Here is a 21039-nt window from a genome sequence, read left to right as displayed (position 1 = left end):
ATTTAGAATAAAACAAAACAAACCTCTTGTAACGAATATGCATAATCAAGCAAAACAAATTCCCCTCAGTGGACAAGTTTTAAATATGTCTTGAAATGAGCCTTCAATAATCTGACATATAGAGTTAATTGATGCAAATATTTAAATCTTGTCCACAATTAGAGTTACCAGATGGTTTTTAAAGACCAGGTTTTTTTGTTTTTGTTTTTTTTTTTTTGCCATAGAATCTGGTTGTCCATTGAGATCAATGACTAGGTATAAATTAAATGATACTGGAGTCATTTCTTCATCTAAACAATATGCCAAATTAAATGAGGATTGGGTAGACAGAAAGTGGCAGTATCGGTCAGTTGGTTGGTAACGATGGTTGCTCTAGATTTGTTATGGACAGTCTATTGTTGGGTGTTTTTTTTTAGTTTTGATTTTGGCAGCCTTGAATGCCAATGAATTTTAAACACTTGATAATTTTTCTACTTATATTTGTAACCATTAAATTGACACTGAAAAAAAGGATTAAATTTTGTGCATAAAAATACTGCTTTGAACCTGATTCAGAAGTTATTTTCCAACCTTCCTATTAGTGTTTAATATTTCCTAGAACATCAAAAAGATCCCTGATAGAGATTTCTTTGTGACAAAGAAGCTAAATTCAGAATGGCAAACATAAGTATTAGAGTACAGAATAGCTTCATTTCTACTGAATTTTTATCTTCATTACTTAGTGGAATAATAGAGTCATATGAAATAAATCATCCTCTGGGATAGAGTCTCCTTCACTTAGGTAGCATTTATCTTGCCAAATAGAATAGTTTATGTATCTTTCCTAGCTATCACAACTTGAAAAAAAGTATTATCAACTCTGAGTTGTCCTTGGAGTTAGAATATCAGGGTTCAAGCCAGATCACTTACACATACTGGCTGAGTGATACTGGGACCTTTACTGAACATCTCAGTCCTCTAAGGAACCCTCTATGACTATAATTGCAGGCGAGGCTGCAGTGGAAGGATTCTCTTAACCTAGGATTTCCCTATGGCACCGAAACCACAAGCCCAGTCCCTCTCTCTCTTGCCAATTAAAAAAATACCTTGAAATTGGCCCCTGAAATAAGTGATTTGAATTCGTTTCTCTCAGGATTGCTTAAATGTCTAAAGAGCTGTCACTTCAAAGAGCAGGGTTCGTGCCTTGATTGAACTTAGGAACCACTACCTTCCTAATCAAATAATGTAAGTTAACTGTAAGTCTTTGTAAGCGGGAAAGAACAGAACTTGTTTTGTAGCCTCTTTAGAATCCTGATGAACTAAAAGGCCAGTCGGATTAAAGAGATTTTTGTAAGTGCTAATGAACTTGGGTATTTGTCAATATTGCCTTGAATTTCATTATTTTTCATTTTGTCGGTTAATAATGCAAGGCTGAAATTATTTCACAGTCTACGTGAATATGGGCGTATGACAGCAAAAACTTGGTCGCCAAAGGAAAACTTGAAAATGGATGTTAGAAAGAAGCAATACCCCCAAACCCCTGATATTATCTTAAAAAAATAATCCATGTACAAAACTGAGTCAGAAGCTATATTTCAGTGCAGTAAAACTCAGAACCAAATTAAGCGTTCCCAGAGGATAGGGGCTGAACTTGTTAATTCATTGAGGGCCCACTTCTTATTTCCTGAGAGGCAACTCCTGGATGAGGAAACTCCCTCTTACTAACACCTGCTCAGACCTTCTTTGAAACCTGGAGTTTCCTTGAGTTGCCTAGAGCAGAGGTGTTAAGTAGAACACTAGTGGGTGCTGCCTCAACCAGATTAAAATGTAATTGGGAGATATTTAAACCAAGTAAATAAAAATACAGTAAAAGACAGGTAATATTACATTTTAAAAACAAAGTTAATTTGTGGCACCGGGATCCTTGCCTGTGGATGACTGTCTTCCCCCTTCTATTTAAGTCTGACACCACTGGCCCCTAGAGAGGACTGAGAGTTTAAGGGACTTGCCCAGGGTCACACAGGGTCACATACACAGTATGTGTCAGAGAAGGGACTTTTGAACTCCTGTCTTCCTGGCTCCGAGTTTAGTATTCTTTATCTGCTTGGCCAAGCTGCGTCTCTAACATTAAATATTCAGAGCAATTTCTAAAAGCAGATTTATCTCATGACCCTGCAAAACTGGTGGTGGCAATAGTAGAATCCCAGGTGCCAACACAGGAAAAAAAGTCTTAGAAATATTGATATTAAAGCTCACAAAAGGACCTGGGTATATGTTTGAGACCACTTCGATAGTTTGATAATTTTCAGCTTATTAATCTTTTCTTTTGCTTCATTCCTGATATGTATTTGAATAAGAGATGTGTTGGGGTTGTTTGTTTGTTTTTTTTAATTTGGTGGAAGAAAAGGTACTTTAGTTACAAGGTGAAATAAGCAGGCATGGCTCCCTAGATTTTAACAAAGCACTTAAGGACATCATTGAAAATATATGAGAGGGGGCAGCTGGGTAGCTCAGTGGATTGAGAGCCAGGCCTAGAGATGGGAGGTCCTAGGTTCAAATCTGGCCTCAGACACTTCCCAGCTGGGTGATCCTGGGCAAGTCACTTAACCCCCATTGCCTAGATCTTACCACTCTTCCGCCTTGGAGCCAATATACAGTATTGACTCCAAGACAGAAGGTGAGGTTTAAAAAAAAAAAAAGAAAATATATGAGAATGTTAGCAAAATTTCCCAGAAAACAATGACATATGGACATCCTTGATTTATAAAGAAACAGACGGCTCCTCTGAGTATTGTTACATGGCACAGAGAATGCCAAATATTGTAGGAGTGCTAAAAATGGACTTTGCAATATCTCTTAGTCTACAGTAGAGCAAAAGTTTTTTGAAGTCCATATATGTTATATGTTGCCTCCATTGAAGGACATCAGTTAGCTCTCCAATTAGAGAGATATTAAAGTCCCAAATTCGAGCTCTCTGGATCAACAGCTTACTTCATTGCATTCATTCAGGAGCCTGAAAAGCACACGGCAAAGTACTATTAATTTTGTTTTAGTCACCTCACCTTTTAATTCCAAGCAACCAACTAGGTCTTTGAGGGAAATTCAAATGTTGAATTCCTGATAAAAGATTCTGATGGATAAATGCTTTGAAATTGTTTGGGAACTTTGAAAATGAACCCCTGTGTTCAAGATCTGAAATTTTCAGGGATGGGGAGGATGTTAGAATTAAGTCTATTAAATCCTAGGTTCAAATCCAGCCTCAGACACTTCCCAGCTGAGTGACCCTGGGCAAGTCACTTGACCCCCATTGCCCACCCTTACCACTCTTCCACCTATGAGACAATACACTGAAATTAAGGGTTTATATAAAAAAAAGAAGTTAACTTTATAATTAATTGTATAGCTTTAGACTACATTGATCCTGTCACTGCCCCGCTGCAAAACCAGGAACCTCCCCCCTGATGTTTTACTATGTGCCTAAGTTCAAATGACAGGATGAAATAGCAAGATGTGAAGTTTTGACCATGTTAGGACTTAAGATTGATCCAAATAGTTAAGGATTCGAACTAGTTTTCCTCTTAGAGTGTGTGTTGTGAAGTTCCTACTCTGTTCTCTTGACTATTTTAGAATTCTGTAGGAGAAAGAAATGTATATTTACATGTAATTCACACAGCTCCATAGAGCTCTACATGGTGATTATCATAGTGGGCTGAAAACTGAGGAGGAGGGTGGGTGATTGGTCTTGTAGGAACAGGGGAAACTTCCTAATAGTTCAACATTCAGTTGTGAGTAAAGATAGCCAAAAGCCAGCCATGTTCCTAAGAACTCTTTTCTGCTTTAACCAGTAACTGTATATTGGGATGATTTTTTTTTGAGGAAAGGATGGAAAGAAGGAATGTAAATGATAGGAAAGAAGAGATTTCTTTTTTTTTTAAACCCAAGTGGGTCTAGTCTCAAATCGTTAGCCAGGTGTGATGGGCATGAAAGGTTGGCTCTGTTTACTGCCTGGGACTTGGTAAGACTACAATTTTCTCTTTCTGTTAGAACTAAAGATTAGGTGTGTGTGTGGGGGGGGGGGGGTTGTGCAGCTGGGTGGCTCAGTGGATTGAGAACCAGGCGCAGAGATGGGAGATCCTGGGTTCAAATCTGACCTCAGTCACTTCCTAGCTGTGTGACCCTGGGCAAGTCACTTCACCGCCATTGCCCAGCCCTTACCGCTCTTCTGCCTTGGAACCAATACACGGTATGGATTCGAAGGCAGAAGGTGAGGGTTTTTTTTAAAAAAAGGAACTAAAGATTAGGTTTTTATTGAGAAAAATATTTTGTAATAACATATATGAGATTAACATTTTGATCTACTAGGGAATCATACTTTATTTTCCCCTGGAAAAAATGGATTGTTAAGAGTATTACCAAAAAAAAAAAAAGCAGCAGCAAATCTTGTTTAGGCTCTTTAATTAATCTCATGAGATAATTAGTTGACTTAAAAGCATAAATGTTTTGCAGAGGTAAACCAGAAAAAAGAGAATGTAAATATTATCCTTCAAATATATTTTGCAGAATTTTGTTAGGACCACAATTAGCCTTGCCCTGTTTATATAGCATTTTTAAAAAAATAATTACGTATGGCTTTTAGGTTTACAAAGGCGGATCTTCACCGTGACTTTGTGAGATAGTCAGTGAAAGCATTTACGTGATTGTATTTATGAAGAATCTAACCTTCAAAAGGGTAAATGAAGTACTTGAGGACACAAACAGGCAAACAACAGAGCTTGACCTTGAGCCCAAGTAATCTGACTGTAAATAACCCGAGCGAAGGCTCAGCTCTTTGCTAGTAGATAATTTTTCTTAGAATGCCGACACTGATTTGAATTAGAAAAGAAGAAAGGTAGGGAATATTTCCTAGATTTCAAGGTTAGAAATAACGTTATAAATTTAAAAACAACGTAAGGATGAGTAACTTAGTTGCATACACAAAATGCCATTTCTAGAGAAATCTTTTTTTTATTGTTATTAAATAAACAAAAGTATGACAGTGAAAGACTACTTGTTTCTTCACCAAGCAATCCAGTGATTACTCACTCAGACTCAGCTGAATACAGTTGGACCTTTTGATTGATGTTTCTTAATAGATCATTGTAAACAAGAATCCTATGAAAGCTCCATGGAAAAATGATATTCTGCTATGTATCTGAATCAGACCACATCTTGAAATATTTTGGTTACATAGTTTTCCTCCCGTGTTTTATAAAAGACTTTTTGCCGATATGGTTTTCTTAGCACAGACATTAGTTGTCCTTGTCTGGTTGGTCAATTCAATAGGATAGAAATACATACACTGTTTTCTTTGATACCTGGGAACTGTGTTCAGCTGTTTCTGAGCTAAAGCCAGCACCTAGGTTGAAGCCAATTGTTTTCCAAAATGTTAGAACTAGTCCCCCCCTTCCCCCTGGAGTAAAAATGGCAGAATAACACAAAATAGCTCATGGAATAGAATGTGTTTCAGCTGAGGGACCAATTCACTTAGTGACTTGTCTGCTTTAATAGGTATTCCTAAAGTTATTCATAGAACTAGAATTTGGAACCATATTTGCATCAGGTTCATTTATTGTTTTAATGATAAATTCATTTTAAATGACTCATTAAATGGCCAATTTCTGTGATTTGTTGTTACGTTAGCATCCATTTTCTAATCGGTATTAAAAATCGATGAGAAAAAAAAATGGACCTAACAGGAGTTGAGCCAAGACTGACTAACTTTCCTACATTTGTAAACTTTAGCTTTTTACTAGTCATAGTATTAGGAAATGTTAGAGCTAAATGGAACTTTAGAGATCACCCTCTCATTTTACTGAGGCCTCAGAGAAGAAAATGCCTTGCCCAAAGACACATGGCTAGAAAATGGCAGACAGTAAAGTAGAGCCTAGGTCTCCTGACTCCTAGTTGTTGGGTTTTTCCCACTATATCCTACTTCTGGTCTCTTCCATACTAGAAACACACAGACACAGACATGGACACAGATACAGACACAGACACACACACAGACATCAAAGGGACAAAGATGTATGTAAATGCAATATCCAGTTGGACATCGGCTCAAGCCTTCTTTCAAATTTCTTCAATCGTTGGCCTCTGGGATACTCCAAAAGCCTATTACAACTGTAAATATAATCTGTAAATAAGACCCCTTCAGTAGTGAATTTAGCAGTACCAAGTGGATAGCTTGCTTAAAAACCAATTTTACTCAGGCAAACTTTAATTTTTTATAATATAATTATCATTTAAAATCAAATTTCTTCTACTTAAGTATTCTTCATGGTTATTTATCTGCTACCTTAACAGTTAAATGGAATTTCATTAGAATAGCACCTTCTGTATTAGGGAATTTGGTATAAAATGGAGCTCTCCTAGATCTAAGAGTTTGAATTTCCAATGACCTTGTTATATCCTGTCTTGCCTCTAACATGATTCTGTGAACTAGAACCACAAAATATTGTTCAGTGGATACTTAGGGTTTATTGAAATGTCCCTGGAAGAAGAAGTCAATGAAAGCTATGCTTCATATAGTCAATGAAAACAAAATATTTTCACTTTTTATTTTAAAGGTGTTTGCTTCCCTGCTAAAAATGTCTAACACTTTTGGCTTTTAATAGATTGTTGGCATGGAGTGGCAAACTTTTTTGTTCAGTAAAAGCACCCTCAAAGGTCATGCTATTTTTTGAAATGAAAATTTGGAGCCTTTAGTCTAGTCTTCTCATTGATCCATGAAGAGTTGATTAATTTCCAACAAATACCAGAGCACTAAGGATCTCTCTGTTTTTTAACTATACTTCTATTTGTACCCATGACAAATTCATCTATCTTGCCTACCTGAAATCAGGGTTTTTCCTAAATTGGATGATTTTGATTAAGATTCCCTCGTGGGTAAAATCAAATTGTCACTGAATATGAATTAGTAAAAATTACATTGGCAAAATGCCTTTCTTTCTTTGTCCCCAAACAAAATATTTGGTTCAGGCCCTCTCCTCAAACCACATGTTTATTCTTTCTGTGTGGTTTTAGTTCCACTACAATTTTAGTATTAGGCAAAATTGGAATTTCTGTTCCCTTGCCCATTACTCATGATTTCTTAGCTTCTTTGTAGAAAAAAATGGGATTTACAGAATTACTCAATGAATAAATACAGGAAACTTCACTTTGTAGGAAGAAAAGCACAATAGAGAAGACGAATATCCCAGTGGCCAAAAGAATTCCTTAATATAGCGAAAGGTTGTGTGATTTCCTAAGTATTTGGAAGTCTGAGGTGAGGAAACTTGCTGTAACAGTGTAGATAGACACAGTCTCTGCAACTTAATGACCTAGCTACCCTAGACCTAATGTTCACAGTTGTGTCAGAGGCAAAACTTGAACCCATGGCTTCCAGGAGAGCTCTCTATTTATTACTCCATGCTAGTCATTTTGGTTGAGTGCTATATACTAGTTGTTTAAAAATTGTCAACATAAACATTTATAGCCTAATGCTTTCAATCACTTTCAAAAAAGAGCTTCTAAAAGATTCTAGTTCTCTTGAAAGTTAATTTACTAGCGTGTGGAACACTGCATTCTCTGTTGAGGATTGAAAAATGAGGCATTATTACATTAGTAAGAAAATCACTTCTCTGAGTCTTAGTCTCCCCTTGGATAACACAAAGGGGTTGGTCTAGAGTTTTAAGGTTCTGTTTGGCTCTAACATTTGCTATTCCGCTTATGTGCACACACACATAGTTTGTTGAAGCTTATACGCAGTCTCATTACAGCTCTCTAGGCCATGAACGTTGTTACTGTCAATTTTGCAAATGTCTGTTCTGAAGCCAATAACTGTCTACTGAGAGTTGACCTGACACTCCATCGAGCGCTTGTTGGAGAACCCTGGATTGTTTAGGATTTAATGACGTGGTTTTGGTGGAGTTTGGGTACCACAATGCCGATTTCATGGTATGGTGGAGTGTATTTTGGTTTTATGGTAAAAGAATGGAGACTCACTTCTGAAGGAAATATGGAAGGAGGTTGCAGTGCTCATAAATTGACATCACTAATGGTCTTGAACAAGAACATAAATGAAGTCTTGTTTCTATATAAATATATCAAATCAAACGTGTTTTCTTCCAAAGGAATCTCAGATCTTCATCTTGAAGAATCTTGCCTTGGAAGTTTGATTAATTATTACCCTGATTAATTAAGCATTTTGTTGACATAGATGGCAAATTTGTTCAATCTATCCATAGAAGAGCTAACAGGGAAAAGTAGACCTTCAGAACCTTGATCATTTCTTCTGTTCTAGGGAAGCGGTGAGCCTGCTCTTTTGCAGAGACAGTCTTGCCCCACTGTAGGGGAGCATGATCAGACCTTCAGCGTATAGTTTTATATTGTGAATGTTTAATGTGAATTCCTAGAAGGATATTTTCAAAATCTCAATGTAATTGCAAGTATAAACATACTTTAGAAGAAAAAAATATGCATACATATATTTTTCCAAACCACCATTTGGGAATGTCTGAGCTACTGCTCCCTTCTATTATCATTAATAGTAAAGAGTTGGCTATTTACATATGTGTATATATATATATTCATATGTATTTATATAGATCTACATATGTAATATCTATCCATCTGGTCATGGATGTTAGATGATTTATGAAAGATTGGCTTCTACTTCCACCTCTTGTCATTTGCTACCTCTTTTTGAATAATCAGAGAGAGCCATTTTATATAATCTAATATGAAGCTGGCTAATCTGCTTTATTAGTTCAGGTAGGCATTAACTGGGTCTTCTGTTGAGTTTTTTCACTTTATATTTAAATTGATGCCAATGTAGTTTGAAGATTCTTTAATTCCAACACTTAATAATTCTGTCAGCAATGTTTGGAGTGCCTACCATGTACCCTGAGCTTTCCTAGAGGTTGTCATGAGGAAGGAGTATAAGATATTGTCCTAGAAAGCCTAGTTGGAAAGACAAGAGACAAAAGCATGAAGTAGAAAAAATACAAGGCAACATCCAACTAGGCGTATACAATTATTTGATGTGTGTGTATACGTATATAAATATATATGTATATTCACTATACATTTATATATCATTGATATATTTATATCTTCAAAAGTTCAATTTCTTATGTTGAAACAGAAAATTCTAAGCCTTTTTGACTACCTAATGGCCCCAAAGAATTCATTCTTTCAAGTTTTACTTCCAAGGCAGCCATTTATAAATTCTCATGGCTTCAGCCTATCCCGATCTATCTCTGTCCTTTGTTCATCAGAATTCAAAGATGTGAGCAACAAGGTGAACATTGTTGAATCCCTGCTTTCTTCTAATTCTTCAGAGTCAGTTTTAATAGTATGATCTGACCTTTCCCCTTTTCACCTCTCAGTTTAATCGGGAAGGAATGAGGGGGAATAGAACTGAGATGGAGAGCTGGAGAAAAGGCCAGCAGAGATAACAAGGTGGCACATACATTCGAACAAAATCTACAAACTAAAGTTATTAAGAAATTGGAAGGATAAAAGTATAGCTGAAATTTTAGAGCATTTCAGTTGCTAAGTAGTTTTTTTTTTTCCTGTAGTTGAAGACTGTAATAGAGATGAGCAGTGTTTAATTTAGGTTTTCTTTCATGTAAATTATGTTTTGCTCTGATAGGAATTCCACTTCAATAACAGCAAATATTTAAACTTAACATACTGAATGCTGATACCTACTTTCACTAATATTTCCAGAATGTCAAAAATATATATCCTTCCAATCCGGCCTCAGACACTTCCCAGCTGGGTGACCCTGGGCAAGTCACTTGACCCCCATTGCCCACCCTTACCACTCTTCCACCTGGGAGCCAATACACAGAAGTTAAGGGTTTAAAAATATATATATCCTTCTTTGCAGTACGAAATATTTTAAATTGAGTATAGTTTGTGATCTTTGAATAAGTCATAGCTTAGGAGGAGATTTTTTTCTTAATGAACTGCAGATTTATTGACTCTGTGATCTAGTCCCTTAGTCTTGCCATCTTACCAGAAAGACAAGGTAATGCAGTGGAGTCGGGATGAAAAATCTGCTTCTGATATTTACTAGCTGAGTGACTTGGGGCAAGTCACCCAAGCAACTCTAAGATTACAAATTATATGGGTTATCATCCCCATCAGATGTACTAAAATGTCAATAGTACTAGCCAGTTACCCAAAGCCCTGGCCATTCAAGTAAATTTGATAACATATGCCCCCCCCAAAAAAAAATTGTCTTTCCTAGAGGAAAAGTATCAATGGATGTTATTCGGTCATGTTCAGTTGTATCAGTCCCTTCGTGACTCTATTTGGGGTTTTTTTGGTAGAAATCCTGGAGTGGTTTGCCATTTCCTTTTCCAGCTCATTTTACAGATAAGGAATGGAGGCAGACAGGGTTAAAGTGACTTGCCCAGAATTACACAGCTATTAAGTGTCTGGGATGGGATTTGAATTCAAGAAGATGAATCTTCCTGACTTTAGGTCCAACTCTCTACCTGCTGAGCCACCTAGCTTCAACACTGATAGATACGTAGTCTTTAAAAGCAGTAAAATTAACATGAATTTATATTAGTAAATTATTATCAAGTACTTTTTTTTAAAACCCTGAGAAAATGCCAAATACTATTAGAATGCCAAGTGCTGGATATGACTTGTTACAAAACAGATAAAATGTTAGAATATGTAAATAGTTTGTATTTGTCTCTAAATTTTTTGGTAACTACATATACTGTTCATAATTAAGAGAAGGCTGCACTAATTGCATATTAACCATAGCTAGCGAGAACCATATGGGATACATATGCTCATATATTCTTGCTTAAACTAATTGGCATTATAATGACTGCTAAGTACAAATCCTCGATTAGAGAATTATGCACACATAATATGACAAAATAGAGGCCTCGTGACATTATATGAGAAAGGAAGCTTCAAAGCCAAGAACACCGGAGTTCAGGTCTGGCCTCTGAGAAGTACTAGCTCCGTGACTAGGTAAGCCATTTCATCCCTCAGTTGACCAACCTGGCCAACTCTCTAAGACTAATTGCCAGAAAGACCCAGTTGGTAGAGGAAGTTTCTTCATCAGGAATTACCCACACCAGTGAAATTATCGCCATTTCCCCAATGTCCACTTTATCTTCCCCAGCATCATTCATGATGTCACACTTTTATCATGGCCCCTTTCCCTGGAACCCTTGTTTCACCTGCCACAGACACAATCCATCCCCCCATTCCAATATCAACCTATTCCACAAGGTCCCCTTTTCATGAGAATTCCAGTTCTCTATTACTCTCTCCTCCCTTTTGTCTGGTAAACAAAGAATGCCCCATCACTCAACCATATGCCCCCTATTCCAAATGGGGCAATGTGGGAGCAAAGATACCACATTAGGAGACAAGAATCTCCATGCAAACAGGTTAAGGAGATTATCCTAACGGGAAGGAAAGGGTCTAGTTGAGAAGTAATAAGACTGGATTTATAGCTCAAAATTATATTTCAATAACCTTGTAAATAAAAATTAAAAAACATATTCCTTAATTGTATTTTTTATATTAATTAAATACTGATATCATTTATTTTTGTCTATATCTCCAGTTAATTAGTACTTCTGTCTTATGCAGTAGGACAAATTGAGGCATAGTAGAAAGAGTAGTGGGCTATAGAATCAGCCTGAATCCTGGTTCAGCTACTTAATAATACCTGTGTAATCTCCGGCAAGTCATCCTTGTGGCCTCTAGACCTCACTTTCTGACCTGTAGGATGAGGAGAATTAGACTAAATGACTTCGGATATCCCTTACAGCTCTAAATCTGATGATAAATTAAAAGAAAGAGGCAATAGGGGAAAGCAACATCATTTAGTAGGAAAAAGCTGGGCTGAAAGCTCCATTATGGGGGTTCTAGTCTCAGCTCTGCCACATTGCTAACTGAGTGACCTTGTTCCTCTCTCATTTACCCCACCTATAAAATAAGTAGTTTAGAATAATATGATTTCTGAGGTATCTTCCAGCACTATCATTCTAGGATTCTAAATTCTTCATGGTGTTCCATTAGCTCCAGAGAATTAAGCGTGACTCCAAAAAATGCAATTCAAAAAAAATATGCAAAAGTCGATTTTAGATATCGGACTCTCCAATAAGGTCTTCTCTGCCTCCCTTCTTTAATCTTCCCGCTCACCTTCCCCCCCCCCCTGCTATAAAACATAGATGGCATTCAGTTGGCACTTGCTGATTTCTTTTATAAATCAAATATCAAATATCATTTATCAACCCATTTTGTTTTTCCCCCTATATAGTTGTCTTTTCCCAATTCTTTTCCTTCCCCTTAGAGTCCACCTACAGCTATTTCTCTTCCCTATCCTTTGTTCACATCAGGTTCACTTAAGAGGAAAGTCTACTTGATGGATACTTGCTTTTGCTATTCTGATATCTTTTTTAATGCTTCAAGAAATGTCTTATCCACTAGAGAAAAATAAGTAGGATTTTTGCCATACCTAGTCTGAATATTCCCAAATTATCTTTTCTTCCTAGTAAGAGATTTATGGATGAAATTTAATATTAGAAAGTCTAACCATAAAATTTATTCATGCATTAATTGAAGATTAGAGTCTAAGTGATTTAAGAAAAACATCATGATCATATCTTTCTTCTCAGTCTCTTAAAAATTCAAATGATTTCTCAGTGTAGAAATCCTCTCTACATACTCCTTCTGAATGCAAATTGGTCACCAGCCTTGTATGAGATTGATGCAGAAATAAGGGTTGCAAGAAGTCCTTGCTAGGAATTCATATGAGCCTGGAGGGGAAAAATGAGAAAATTTGAGGTTCGATTGTTGATTCCATTTTTTTTATAATTCATAGAGTACATTTTCCCATAAAAAATGAAAAACCACGAAATTTCCCATGAAAATTTTTGTATATGCCAAGTATGCAATTGCATGTTTTTGACTCCAAAGTGTTTTTACAATGAGTAGGTCCATTTCCCATTTCTATTTCAATTAGATTGATTGTTTATAGAAAAGTAGCTTCTCTTTTTCAAGAGAAACATTTTAAGTGCCTATTAATGTTACTCAGTTTTCAAAAAAAAAAGGAAAAGAAAAAAGAAGGTCTCGTTGCTATCTATTTTACCTAAATTCTAATCAAAACATTGATTTATTTAAATTAAAATATTATCAGAACCCATTCTTGTGGAAGAACTATAAAGTTCTCTCCTCCCCAAACTACCCCTTATGCTATTATTGAAAAAATTTTAAGTACAATCTCTAAGGTATTTTCTAAATCTGAAAGTCTGAATCAATGAAGGTAGAGAGAGGAATTGTTTTTGCGTGTTTATTTTATGTCTCAGAAGACTCAATTTTTGTTTAAAATAATAGTTAGAATTTAAAAGTAGAACAAAAAAAATCATGAAGTGGCAGTCATACCCTATGGAAGAAGGAAGGCATCTTTGATCCCCAATTTATATTTTGTCAAAATTCCAATAATAATTTTAGATACATAAAGGTTATAGGAAAATAAGGAAATATTATAGGCTACTGCTACTACTGACTATGCTCTTTGATTCCTGGATTTTTTCATTTAATTTAAATATATCTTTTACTCTGCACTAGCTTTAAAAATCTAGAACTTTTGTGAAATATTTACTTGTGGATTGAAAGTATTTATCAGAGAACTACAATCTAGATGAAGGAAGATTAGAATGTTAGAATTGGGGAGAACCATTGGAAATCATCTAATCTCTACCCTTTTATTTTTTAACTGGAGAGAGATAGAGAGACTAGTCTCCCTGCACTGAAGAAAACCCAAATCCTATGCAATTGCCCAATTAAGATCCTGAAACAAGAAGCAGGATTGGATCAAAGCAAGTGCTTGTGCTCCCATATAACATAATTATGTTATTAATGTTGAAGAAGTATTAATGGGTTGTTGAAATTCTAGACTAGAAAGAGACTGGCTAAATGGCATTCTGACTCTTCTGTCTAAGTAGTGCTTTCTGGCTGCCCCTTTTTAGCCTTTAGGTAGGCTACCTCTCATTTCCAAACATTGGTTTAAAAAAAATCCAGAAATCAAATACTTGCTGTATAGCTGTGTTATCTGTGGGATGAAAATAGTCATTTAAAAATCAAGGCTTTATCAATATTTTTTTTAAATTAGGGTTAAAAAATATTGTGTTCTTTCCTCTCTTCTTCTCCAAATTTTATTTCTGAATCCCAAGTTCCTTGTAGGGAATGAGGTCTTCCTTTGTATTTTATACAAGTCGTGCTTTTGCCGAACATGAATTCTTTAACTTTTTTCATAACAAGATTATGATTTATAGGTAACTTTCTAGGGTGTAGATAATCTTGGCAGCAGGGGTTTAAATAGCCTAGTTGGAAAGCTAGTCAAGTGCCTAGTAGTTTCTCGGCTCCATACTGATAGTATGATGGGAGAAACTTTTTTTCTTTATTGAGAAAGCAACAGTTCCAAAATTTCCTCAGTAGGTAGATATTTTCTATCCCCTGAGATGACATTACAAGTAACAATCATACCCTTCTCCATCATGCTTGGCATTGGCAACCTTTTAAGAAGGGACAATTCTCTCAATCAGCTTTGCAAAAAGGAGTTAGAAATAATATTAGTTGTTCTTGCTGACTACGTGCAAGTCTTTTCAGACTCTTAGTATAGTTAATTTTGCCTCTTAACCTTGGAATGATTTTCATTCTTGTTGGCATGAGTGGTGTCCATGAGGACTATCACAAGTTTCTGTTATTCGAGGATTACTTAGTTTCAAATATATCACCTAACAAAATGTGCCAGTGTTTATTTATCCTGACTCTGGTCATTTACAATCACCAATTCAGAAGTAGGACAAAGGGGCAGCTGGGTAGCTCAGTGGATTGAGAGTCAGGTTTAGAGACGGGAGGTCCTAGGTTCAAATCCGGCCTCAGACACTTCCCAGCTGTGTGACCCTTGGCAAGTCACTTGACCCCCATTGCCCACCCTTACCACTCTTCCTTCCACCTAGGAGCCAATACACAGAAGTTAAGGGTTTAAAAAAAAAAGAAGTAGGACAAAAATAAGGTTTGTTTAAAAAAAAAAATCAGTGTCGTATTTGGAATCAGAGGACCTGGGTTCATATCTTGGCTCTACTCTTTACTTGTGTCATCTTGGGAAAATGATTACACTTTTCTGAGACTCAGTTTCCTTCTCTGTAAAATGAGGAGACTAGACCATCTCATAATCAATTATCTTCGCCTCTTTGCAAACTTCAAAGGAGTTTATTAAAATCATTAGTTGTTGTTATCCTATGAATTTTCAGTTCATGAGACTGCCATTTTAGCGAACTGTTTCATTAAACAGAGCACTTTCCTAAATCGTGATCAGAGAAAAGACTATATATTCAGTTTTTAAGTCGTTTATTTTATCTACTTGTTCTCGCCTTGGCACTCAGTCAGCATTAGTGCATGTATATTTACTGTTTCCTTGGCTAGATGCCATTCTATAGAATTCCCAAAGTCCTGGGTCCATTTGCTGTAGAATACCCTAGAGATCACTGTAGAAAACTTTGGAGTAGGAAAATAGGTATTTTTTCTCCTCGAATTTTCAAAGATCCCCTTTTTGTATGCATGGAGGGAAATCATATTTTAAAAAATCACGCAACTTTTCCCTCCTGAGCTAATGCTAAGGGACCTGTGACATTTTGAACTTTTAGTGACACTCGGAATATATTTGGTTTTTCTTTGACCACTTGGCAAAGAGCAATATTGCTGCATTTATCTGTATTCTCTAAATGGCGTCTCTAGCAAATTGGCTTTTTTAAAAAATGTATTGAGCTATGCAGAGGTCAGCCAATGAATATGTCCTCTTTCTAAATTGAGCACTTTATTTGGTCAATGGAGACATAGTTTAAAGCCCAATTGTTTACTGTTAAATGGCATATTGGGTTCTTTTTTAGGATCCATACACTTTAATAGTCAATCATCAGATGTTTAAAAGGCCAAAACAACTTGGAAAGAAAAAAAACATGCTCTGAGAAATGAGAGGAAAAGAATTCTAAAGAGATATAATTCACATTAAGAGACATTAAAGGTAGCCCTTTTAGCTGAATCTAGGATTTAATTCTGTAGAATGGATAACTGGGCTAAAGGGTTTCATATTGGACAAGAGAGTAAGTCAATTACCCTTCTGAGTTTTTCGAAGGACCTATCAGGAAGAACTTTCCAAAGGTTAGTAATGGATAATATCTATAATAAAAATGGTTAAGAAAAGTATTCAACTTTCATTTAGGAAAAGAGCAAAGATGCACCAGAAGATTGACAAAAGAGCTTATTTCTTTTATTTCTATAAATTGCTGTTCCTTTTCTGCAAGATATCAAAATATGATGAATATACAATGCTTCATACTAGCACTCTATTTCATGAATTTTAAGGGAAATACAGATTTAAGGACTTTTCTACTGCCATTTCTTTTTTAATGGTTCTATTCTGTCCCACTTGATATATTTAGAAAGTGTTTAGTGCCACATTTTTACACACAGCTGTGATTTTTGTAGGAGTCTAGCCTCTGCGGTTAGGTGCATCTACGTGGGAGAAGCTTTTCTGATTCTCAGATTTGGGATCCTGGCATTGAAAGCAGGGAAGGACCATACTTGGGCAATCTATTCCTTCTTCCTTATTTTTTTTTTACTGAGGAGATGAAATCCTCGAGAGAGCCCAGATTTTCCTAAAGCATTGTTTCCTTCTCTAGCTTCCTTTCTATTGCAGTCCAGTAGAATGTAAAGCTTCTTGAGGGCTAGAACTGTTTCTCCACCCCCCCACACACACACACCCCTTTTTCTTTACAACACTGGTGCCTTGCACAGTGCTTTGAATAGAGTAAGTGCTTAATAAATATGTGTTAGATACTACTGAATCCAGATAGATTGTGCAGTGCCCAGACTTACTTTAGCTACCCTTCTTCAATTTTTTTAAGTACCTCGGGTCCAAAAATGATTGCCCAAAGTCCAAGCCTTTGCTTTGAAATTCGTTAATTAGAATGTGTAATTTTACCTTTTAAAAATTCCTTTACCTACCTCTGTTGACTTTCATATCAAAATGATTGACCAAAACATATGCTCTATATATATGGCAGAAGAAATGAAATCAGAAGCACCAAAATGAATGAGAAAATGAGGCTTTAGCTATAGTAAAGCTTCATTGAACAAGAATAGTTTCTAGGACTTTTTCCTAAATAATTCAGTATATTTTATGTGAATAATTTAAGGAGACGAAAGCAAGACAAGAAAAAAGGGAAAGTAGAGAATTCATATTTCAAATTAGAAGAAAAGGATTACTTTTAGAACAGAATGAATTTGAATGCTTTGGTCTGTACATACTAAATATTCCAAGGGTTTATTAATTATTTGAAAATTCAGAAGAAACCTTGATGCCTCTCAATTCTTTTTCACTTAAGGCATGCTGAAAGTGAAAGAAAAGGAAATAAGAGGTAGGGAGAATTCCTTGTGTACTTAGACACTACCAGGGTGCGGCTTCACTTAGAACCTGCCTTTGCTTTCAGAGAGGAAATGGAAGTTTGATTCTTCTCTTCTGTACTTATGAAAATTCTCTGGAATGGTTTAACATCAGCACAGTTTAGTTGTTGAAAAATTATAGCCACTAGAAATGAACTGATGAGAAAGAACTTTCTTGTGATATCTCTATAGAATTTTACCTTTTAAAAATGGATTGTGGGAAATTCTCCACTGTGGGAAATTCCTTTGAAGTAATACAACTCCCAAGAGTATCAGAGAATTTTAATTTTTTTTTTAATTTTTGGACTAAATTCCTTGTCTATATTTTACGTCTTCTTTTGTACATTTCTTAAAAAAAGTATTGAAATCAGCCTGAAGGAAGTCCTGCTGAGAATAATTTCAAGGACAGTGTTGCCCACGTTTGGTCTTTGGAGCTTGTCCTCCACTGCAATTCCATCTCTAGGGTTTTGTTTGAAAAGGTATTATACTGCCCATTCAACAAAGAGAATATTAACCTGAACTGAATGGATACAGTGATTCAGAGATTCACAGTAATTATCTAGGATCTAAATGTTTTCAACTTTGGGGCTCTACTTGAGTCATTATTTACATACATTTTCAGTCTCGAAATAGAAAACCATGGTTATAAGTGAACGCATGGCAGACCTTGGTGTTTTTTTTTTTAAACAGAAAGGGATAATACCGTGAAGAGGTTTTAAAACACAAGTTATAAATATAATAATACCAAAGCTAAAACATTACATTTTGGCTTGGATTTAAGACTTGTTTATTTATTACAAATCAAATATATACTATAACTTGAAAAGTTGTTAACCAATTCCAACCTAGTACTATGGAACTGCCATTACTTAGTGAGAATTATAATGAGGTCATCTCCTGGTCCTAGAGCACTGGGCAACTTTATGCTCTAATTACCTGGTAAATGATGATATCTCTTTGAATCCAATAGTACTTCTACTGGCAAGTTATGAGCATTGTTTCACATGTGTATTGGCAGTCTTTCCTTCAGGGTCTCACTTAAAGTTAAGGCAGAGGGTTTTTAATTTGTTATTTTTTTTTGTCTTGAGACCAAATATGCTCATATATTTTAAAATGGAACTTCAATTGAATAATTCATTTTTCATGGTTTTCTTTTAAAATGTTTTGCTAGTTGATCTCATGAAATGATTGAGCATATCTGGGACCTGCTTCAGCAGAAAGCATATGCCTGTGAATCAAAAACCTTTAATTTGCCAAGAACATTACAATAAAAAGAGAAAATAAAGAAATATGTCTTTAGCATAGCTTTTTATATAGTTATAATATGCTCATGTTGATTCATTAATAGCTCATTCAGCAGAGGCTTATTATGCATATACTCCATCTGTAATTTGCTCTCTTAGCATGGAATGTTTTGTAAAATTTGTAGGTCGGGCTGAATGTGATAACTACTCAGACTGTGGAAATCACATCATCCCCTTTTTTGTATATGAACTACTTGGGCTGTTACTTGACCCAATTCAAGTCTCCATTCTAAGCGAATTAAACTAAGATATCCTGGTTTAAAAAAACAACCTAGTCAATTGCTTCATACTCGTTCTTGGCCCCTCAGACTACCGAGATCTCTGAAATATAAAAACTAAGGAATTGGCGAGTGCCACCAAGATTTATATTTAAATTCTCTTTGACCTCAATTATTTGACTATCTCAGATTTGCTATTGTCACCAAATACTCTATCCGGAAAGTGGCAGAAGATGTGCCCTGTAATTCTTGCTTTCATAAAAATAAGCTATGAGCATTGATGTTTAATCAAAGAGATTTAATTAAGTGCTGAAATTGGCAGCAGAAAGTTTTGGATTCAATTTCTGACTCAGGCCCAATGTATCATGTAACTTCTTGGAGTCCCAGTTTCCACTTCTGTAAAATTGGGATCATAACAAGTTTTGGGCAAGGCTTAAATGAGGGATTGGCTGTAAAGTATTCAGTAAACTTTCCAACCCTTCATAAATGTCACTTTGGGGAATATTTAGATGTGGTAACACATTGATAGTCTATTGTTAATAGGTTACTTACTTAGTATGAATTGAACCAATGGTGGTAGTGTTGCTATTTTGTGTGTGTTTTACCTAAGAACATTCCTTATGGTACAATGATGATAACTGATGTTGTAGACTTTTGTATCAAAATTAGTTCTATGCATTGCACAGAGAAAGTGCTGAAAATAAGTCACTGTAAAATCAAGTATCAAAACAGAGCTTATGATTCCATGTCAGCTTGTGACCTTAGATAGGCAACTGTAATGATTTATCAGGTCTACACATGAGTTACTTGAATACATTTCTTTCCTAATGAGTAAAATAGCCATTTCAGTATATTTCGCTTTTTTTACAAACCAAAGAGTTTGATTTTGGATCCAATAAAAAGTTATATGAAATCAATTAATATCATTTGATGGAAGAGAAGAAAAAATTGGCTTAATAATCAATCATCTCAGTAGACCCTTGTATATCTAGTCCAAGGTAGATATTCCAACTACCTTTCTGTTTGTCATGCTTTTGAGTTAATCATTATTCCTAATGACTACTGGCATTCTTCTTTTCTATCCTTAGAGGTCATTAGGATCAATGATGACATTAATTATTGCTAGTCTAAATGGCTGCTTGCTTGAGAATGCGGGTTTTTGACCTTGTCTTTTTTTTAGATTCCTTTTTCTTTCAAATGCAATGCCATCGAGCAAAACTCTTATCAAATATATATGAACAAAAGGCCAGACTGCCATGGGCACTCAGAGTCATTTGGGCAGCGGGCATTTATTCAGTGCTTTGCTCTCTGCTAGGCACTATACAAAAGTGCTGGGGATAGAAAGAAAGACAAAGACATCATTCCCCTTCTCTAGGAGCTCCCATTTAAATGGAGATGACATGCCAATCTTTATAAAGGGAGCACAAGCTATATACAATGTAAAGGAGAAGCAATCTCAGAAGAAAGCCATTTGGTGTGGTGGTGGTAGGGATGACTTGGAGAGGTCTGCTGTAGATGATGGAACTTAGTTGAATCTCGGAAGACCTCAGGGAAATTAAGAGGCAGAGGTAAGGGAGCCGTGTGTTTTAATCACGAGCCAACAGCATTAAGTGGTTTGAGTTCATAATAGTGAATGGGGTCAACACTGCAGAGTTTGTCATCTCCTGCCCAAAATGAAGATTATTTCAAGTTTCTTGTCATTTGAGCTGTACAGATTTTCACGTCCTCTTGAAAGTTGTTCATTGTCTACCTTTCTTCTTGCTAGCATATACCCAGGTCATTACTGCTAGACTGGACACTTGGCAGGCAGTTCACTGTAGCAAGGGAACACCGAAACCGAAATTTGGTGTTCTGTCCATCATCCGGTGTGCCCACAATAAATACGTGTAGGCTTCCAAATGATTTTGTTTTATTTTGCACTCATAGAAATTTAATAGCAAGTCATCCAGCTAGCAGAAGGTGAGGTGGGGGAGAGGGCAGAGAGGAAGCAAGAAATCAACGCATTACATATTATTGGCTACCTT

The sequence above is a fragment of the Gracilinanus agilis genome, chromosome X (assembly GCF_016433145.1).
Source record: "Gracilinanus agilis isolate LMUSP501 chromosome X, AgileGrace, whole genome shotgun sequence".
NCBI classification, from domain to species: Eukaryota; Metazoa; Chordata; class Mammalia; order Didelphimorphia; family Didelphidae; genus Gracilinanus; species Gracilinanus agilis.
The sequence above is the reverse complement of the archived record's forward strand: the minus strand, read 5'-3'. Positions refer to the sequence as shown.